At 34.4% G+C, this 7,780-nt stretch overlaps 1 long non-coding RNA gene across 1 annotated transcript; it reads left to right on the forward strand.

Annotated features, from left to right (window-relative positions):
• Positions 1 to 780: 780 nt before the first annotated feature.
• On the forward strand, positions 781 to 2,204 carry LOC131635509 (uncharacterized). The gene is made up of 3 exons (XR_009293825.1): positions 781 to 1,095; positions 1,770 to 1,876; positions 2,071 to 2,204. It is a non-coding gene; the product is annotated as an uncharacterized LOC131635509 (long non-coding RNA).
• Positions 2,205 to 7,780: the final 5,576 nt, after the last annotated feature.

Here is a 7,780-nt window from a genome sequence, read left to right on the forward strand (position 1 = left end):
AACAATAAAACCAAAGGTATATTTATACACCTTTGAGTTTATTTTGTTTAATCCTCTACTCTCCTAAGAAAGAAAGAACCATTTAATAAGATGCATAAATGAATTCTTTCATCCTGAGTTTTTGATTTTCTTTCTCCTTTGAATAAATATCCTCCTTAAATAATATATCTTGTAGCTCACAATATCCAGAGGTAATGATTTTGTTTATTAAAGGTCATGTTTTGTGTGGATTTTTTGTTTTGAAAAATTAAAAATTAAAAATTAGTTTTAACTTTGAGTGTTAAATTTTAATTGTGAATTTTAAATCTTAGTTTTTAGTTTCAATTTTAAAGCCACTCTATTGGCCAATATTTCTTTGAAATTGTATTTAAAAAGATTGTGCCAAAAAATTGAGACTTCTTCCTCTCTTTCATAATAATGACTATAAATTCAGTCACTCTTCTAACACACATGCTCTATTGATGTGCTCTATTTTATAACAATGATGACTAGTTCTCCATCTTTTATCAACACCAAATATTGACAAATGAAATGATAACATTTCAATTATTTGTTTGTTGGGTTTTTATACAAGAAGAGCTTATGTATTGGTATAGAAATGCAAGTAACAGATTTTTATGGCTTTGATTTTTCAGTACATTTTATATGGAAAGGGGTAGTATGACTCAGGCACCATGGCATACAAGATAGAAACGAAATTGAATATGAATTTTGAGAATATATGTTATGCATTATAAAACAAAGTGATTGGATTGAGGTCAAAAAAGTTTTATAAGATTATAGGATGGGGCAATGAAGAATTGAAAAAAAAAAATCTCAAGAAAATTTATTTATGAATCAAAACAAAATTAAAAAGAAAAACTCTCAAAACAAAACAACTTAATCATCGTACAACAGGTACAGTTTTTTTTATAAAAAAAAAACTCTTCGTCTCTTCGTATCTCCTCTCTCCCCTCTATGACGAGTCGTTGTATCCTCTCCGTCGAATTCGACCACCGTTGTTCTGCTGCCGTATCCTCTCCGCTAAATCCGACTATCGTTGCTCTGCTCCGCCATTGCCGACGCCGCCGTTTCTCTCTCTATTACCTCCATTCGGTGAGAAATTTACATTATTATTTACTAACGATATTTCTAAATTTATGGACAAGTAATTTAGTTTTAGGATGTGCCTTTTACACTGTGAGATTTATAAAGTGAAATAAAATTAGTTTGGTGAGTTGAGTTTTAAAATCACAGTCACAGAGTGATGCTAAGAATTTGGTATATCCCTTTTTATGTTTCATTTTATTAGCATTTTATTAATTATTATTGAATTATTAACATTATTAAAATGATTTAACTTGCAATGGTACAATGTAGTTTAAAACTATACACTGGTCTTATAAAAAAAAAAAAAAAAAAAAAAAAAAAAAAAAGCTTAATTGCAACTTTATTTCCCCTATTTTGTCTTTTTCTTGATTTTGATCTCTCTATTTTAAAAATCATTATTTTAATCTTTTTTTTAAGTTTTCTGTACAATTTTCGTCCCCCTATTTTGTTTTTTTCTGCAAAATTAGTCTTTATTCCTATCTCTTTTTCAATAGAAAACTCAAAAGGGGAACCAAAATCGTGATTTTAAAAATGGGGGGACTAAAATCGAGAAAAAGACAAAATAGAGAGTCTAAAGTTACAATTAAGCCTATAAAAAAATATACATAGCTTTTGTCTCTTCGTACTGTAAAGTTAGTGTAATTATTTTTATTTTTTTTATGATATGTTCCACCGAGCAGAAGATATTTAAGTCGCTTAAAGATACTGATATTATTCGAACATTCACTGTAAAGAGGTCTCGGAGAGGGCATTTACCTCCCAATTTTATTTAGCACAGTATTCGCAGGTTAGGTTTCATCTCTTTTATATAATACACTTTATAATTATTTATATATTATGTCATATGTAACTTGGGATTAAAATGTTTCTTCAAAATGTTTAAAAAAAGTATCTCAAACACATTCAAATCAAATATAATTTTTTACCATTTCAATTTAATTCATTTCACTTTAACGACACATTGTTGTTTTTAATCCACAGTTTGTGTCGGTGACTATAGAGCCAACCCAACATGAAAGCGACGCATATACTAATGTACTAGCACTACTGATTAGTTGTGTGTAGTCACGCGCCTAAGGTAGTTTCTGTTTTAGCTTGATTTTGAAATACTCGCTCCTCATATGAGGTTACAATGGTAAGTTTTTTCATCTCAAGTTTCGAATATAACCTTGTTTAATATTTATATAAACAATATATTTTAAATAATCTACAGCAGCTGCATTTTCTGTCATGGCGTCACCATCACATTCACTAAGCAATCGTCATCATTTTGGAATGGCTTGAATCAAACTACGTCGTTTCTATGTACCGCAAGCGGTTCACTTCATTTGCACAAATTATTATATAATGCAATAAATGAGTTTATATTTTTTTTAGAATGAAAAAAAATTATTTTAGTTCCTCACAAAAATAATTAGATCAAATTAATTAAAAAAAAGAGTTGTATTAAATAAAAATTTGACCAAAGACCTCTTGATCAACAAACAATATACTCTACCACTATATCAATATATTTTCCTGATTTATCTTACAAATAACACTTATATTAATATATTTTTCTCATTTTTTTTTAATTATTACAAATACTTTATATATTTTCTGCTCTAACAAAAAATACCGTTAAGTTAGTCTCATATGTTCAAACTTTAATCGAGCCTAACATTTTGATCTCATAAAATTTAATTGGGTCATGTTAATCTCATACGTTCAATCATACGTTATAGTACCATCACATTGAAACTAGGCAACAAAAATTCTACATTATCATCACATTCATTATAAATGTACCATCAAATTCAAAATATTATAGTATCATTAAGATTCATGTCTACTCCTGAATTTACACAATGACAATCTACATGGTGTTTCTTCTACTTTATTTAATTTGTCTTTTGAATTTAATGGCATCATCATATGGTTCATTTTTAAGTTGTAATTGTTGGTGCAACGTTCTTTGCAATTTTATGGCACTTTGTTTGTTTTGTTAGTTTTATTTTAGTGATACTAGATGTTTTAGATTTTGAAGGTCCATTTGTTGGTACAATGTTTTAAAATTTGATGGTACTATAATATTTTGAATTTGATGGTACATCTATAACGTATGTGATGATAATGTAGAATTTGTCCTGCTTTATTTTAATGTGATGCTACTATAATGTATGGTTGAGCGTATGTGACTAACATGGCCGAATTAAATTTTATAAGAGATCAATATGTTAACCCCAATTAAATTTTGAACATATGGGACTAACTTAAAGTTTTTTGTTAGAGATCAAAATGTATAAAGTATAGTTAATAATTAAAAAATAATAAAAAATATATTAATATAAGTGCTATTTATAAGATAAATCAAGAAAAATACACTGATACAATGATAGAGGAGAGTGAACATACTGGGGTTCATTGTATAACAGTAACACATATTATGGTTTGAATGGTATTATTGATAGGTGATTACCATATATAAAGAGTACAAAGATTCTACAGTTAAGGAATGAATAAGACAATTCCTTAATGACTATAATTGATAATGATGACTAATTATATGATGTTTTCTACGTAATAATTACAGATATTATGTACACACTAATTATCCTCTAATATGCCCCCTCAAGATAAAGTTACCATCAGTAACTTTGATCTTGGATGAAATATCGTTAAATTTGGCAGCTGCAAGAGGTTTTGTGAGTATGTCAGCAAGTTGATCTTTGGTTGAAACATGTGAGACATGTAATTTTTTTGCTTGCACTTGTTCACGTACGAAATGGTAGTCCATAGAGATGTGTTTCATCCGAGAGTGAAAAACGGGATTGGCACATAAGTAAGTGGCGCCAACATTATCACAAAGAATTTTTGGTGGATTTGTCATAGGAACCCGAAGTTCACTTAGAAGATTATTGAGCCACGTGATTTCAGATGTTGCAGTAGCAACAGCACGATATTCTGCTTCCGTGGATGAGCGAGCTACTGTTCGTTGTTTTCTAGATAGCCAAGAGATGGGGTTCGAACCTAAGAAGATGATATAAGCTGAAGTAGAGGTGTGATCATCAGGATTGCCGCCCCAGTCAGCATCAAAATAGGCAATGAGATTGTGTGTGGTTGTGGGCTGTAGAAGAAGGCCATGATTGATTGTGGTTTTGAGATATCGTAAAATTCTTTTGAGATGTTGAAGATGAAGAGTGGTGGGTTTGTGCATGAATTGTGCAAGTTTATTTATGGAGAAGGATATGTCAGGCCTGGTGAGATTGAGATATTGAAGAGCTCCAACAATACTTCTATAGTTTGTAGCATCAGTAGATGGAGTTCCATCATGGACTTTAAGTGTGGCTGTAGCGGAAAGTGGTGTGGGTGAAGGCTTGGCACCCTCCATATCAAATCGTTGGAGAATGTCTCTAATATGCTTGTGTTGAGAAAGGAGTATGCCTGATTTGGTGGGAATAATTTCTATGCCAAGAAAATAGTGTGGAGCTCCCGTGTTCTTCAAGGAGAATTTTTTAGATAGATTTGATATGAATTCTTGCATAAAGTGGTTGTTGTTACCAGTGAGGAGTAAGTCATCAACATAAACAAGGAAGTAAGCAAGAATACCTGCATCTTCATAAATAAAGAGAGAAGGATCACTCTTGCTACATGAAAATCCGTAGGACACCGTGAAACTTTTTAGTGCATCATGCCATGCTCTGGGGGCTTGGCGGAGTCCATAAATGGCTTTGTGCAGTTTGCATACATAGTGTGGATGTTGCGAATCTTTGAGTCCAGGTGGTTGATTCATATAAACTTGCTCTCGGAGAGATCCTTGAAGAAATGCATTATTCACATCGAGTTGGTGCATTGTCCATTTTTGGCCAAGAGCAAGAGTAAATATGATTTTGATTGTTTGAGGCCTAACCACCGGGGAAAATGTTTCATGGAAGTCTACTCCGTGACATTGAGTAAAACCTTTTGCAACAAGGCGAGCTTTATATCGAGCAAGTGAGCCATCAGCTTGTCTTTTTATGCGAAACAACCATTTGCATCCCACAATGTTGGTGTCTTTTGGAGGTGGGACAAGTGACCATGTTCCATTGCTTATGAGAGCATCAAACTCTTCATAAATAGCCTTCCTCCAGTGCTCATGTTTCATGGCTTCTTTGACATTTGAAGGTTCAACATTTTCTGCCAATGGGTATTTTGTAACTTGAAAAGATCTTTTGGGCTTGAAAATATTATTTTGTGATCGAGTTACTGGTCTACTCGGTAGAGTAGGAGCTGTATTAGAGTTATTTTGCAAGGGTATTGGAACATGAGTGGAAACATTTTGAATATTACCTGATAAAAGACTTGAGGTGTAGGGACCCTCTTCATTGATCACCAGATGAGGATTTGCTTGGTCTGCTATACTTTGTGAGTGTGTTATAGATGTAGATGTTAATGTGTGTTCACTAAGTGGGGTAGATTCAGTAGAGTGAGAGGTTGTGTGTTGGTTAGTGTTTGGTGGATGGGCTCGATTTGGTATAGGAATGAAAGGTGAAGGGGCTACTGTGTAATAATAGGTGATGTTGATGAAGGATTATTGGGTGGATGATATGTGTTGTAAGGGAAGATATGATCATAGAATTTTACATGTCTAGAGGTGTATATTTTATGTGTGTTTATGTCAAGGCAATGGTAGGTGTATTGTGTATCGGCATAACTTGTAAAAATACAAGGGTGAGATCTGGGCTGGAGTTTGTTAGTGGTGTAGGGTTTTAACCAAGGGAAACAAAGACATCCGAAAGAATGAAGGTGTATGGGATTGGATTTGGTTTTGTGAAGTAGTTGGAATGGGGATTTCATATGGAGGATCGGTTTTGGGAGTCTATTGATAAGGTAAACCGCTGTGTGAAATGCATGACTCCAAAAAGATAAGGGTAATTTGGATGTATGAAGGAGAGCCTTTCCAGTTTCGACTATGTGTCGATGTCGGTGTTCGGCTATTGCATTGAGTTCGGGTGTATGAGGTGGAGTGGTGTAATGTGATATGCCATGATTAGTAAGGAATGTCTCGAGTTTGATAAATTCTCCCCCATTGTCTGAGTGTAACTTTACAATGGGTAGATCAAAATATTTTTCAACAAGACTTTTGAAGGCTGGAAAAATAATAGACACATCAGATTTATTTTTCAATGGATAAAACCAAATGTATTTTGTGAAGTGATCAACAATAATTAAGTAGTAAACATAACCATTTATTGATTTTGTAGGGGAAGGTCCCCATACATCTGTATACAAAAGTTCAAGTGGTTTTGTGCTAGAAATACTAGATGTAGAAAAAGGTAACTTATGGCTCTTTACTATGTTGCATGGGATGCATGGTTGTTGAACCTGCTGTTTTATTTGTTTAAGGAAAGGATATTGACTCAAAATGCGATCCGACGGGTGTCCAAGAATGTGATGCCATGGTAGTTTGGTGGAGGTGGTGTGATGTGCTGTTGGGGTGGTTTTTGGTTATGGTAGAATGTAGAGACCTTGTTTATGGTTACCTTTGATTAGAGGGGCCCTTGTCTTCAAATCCTTCACCAAAAAATAATCAGAAAAAAATTCCACAGAGATAGGGTTAGTTTGACATAGAGATGAAATAGATAAAAGATTTTTGGAAATTTTGGGAACATGTAAGACATTTGGTAGTTGAAGTGAGTGAGAGGAAGTGCAAATGGATGTTTTACCAATATGTGTGATGGGTAGGCCTGTGCCATCGCCCACAAGTAACTCATCTGTGCCATGATAAGGGCGGTTTAGGTGAAGATTGTCCAAAGCATTTGTGATGTGGTGAGTTGCACCAGAATCCATGATCCAATCTTGAGCAGCAGCATGAGATGTTGTTCATGCATGGTGAGCCATAGGACCATTAGGACGCTTCGGTTAACCATGTAATTTATAGCAAACCTTCGTTGTATGCCCAGTTTTGTCACAATATTGACAGATTACTCGACGAGATTGACCGGCGGATGTGGATCCTCCATTGTTGGGGTATGAAGCACTTTGATAGTTTCCACGTTTCTGTTGAGATTGTTTTCCTTTGAATGTGGCATTGGCAGTGGCTATTGATGAGAGTGTTTGGTTGTCATTTGTGATTTCATCTCTTTTGAGATGGTTTTCAAAATCTGTGAGCAGATCATGAAGATTTTCAAAGCTGATTGAATTTTCTCGGGTGCGGATCACGGTTGTAATCTCGCGATATTCAGTTCCGAGACCATTGAGTGTGTGAATGACGAGATCGATGTCATCCATGGCGAGTTGATGATGGCTAACTCGTCTGCAATTGCTTTGATGTTGTGTAGATATTCAGAAACTAGGCTGACTCCTTTTGTGATTCTGGAGAGTCTTTCTTTTAGGTGCATAATGCGAGCACGAGTCTTACTTGCAAACATTTTTTGTACGATCTCCCATGCTTGTTGGGATGTTTTCACATTTCCTATGGCAGTGATAATACTCGGATCAACTGAAGTGATAATTGCATGCAAGATAAGTTGATCTTGCCTAGTCCAATAGGAGAAATTTGGATCTGTTTTGACGGGACATTTTGTAGTGTCGTCGATGAAGCCGATGAGGTCGTATCCAATGAACAGAGCGTTCATCTGAATATGCCAGGCAGGATAATTGGTGCTTGTGAGTTTGAGTGAGTGGTGTGTATTGAGAACAACCAATGTGTTGGTGCCAACTACAAGGGTGT

This window comes from Vicia villosa, unplaced genomic scaffold, assembly GCF_029867415.1.
Source record: "Vicia villosa cultivar HV-30 ecotype Madison, WI unplaced genomic scaffold, Vvil1.0 ctg.001502F_1_1, whole genome shotgun sequence".
Lineage (NCBI taxonomy): Eukaryota > Viridiplantae > Streptophyta > Magnoliopsida > Fabales > Fabaceae > Vicia > Vicia villosa.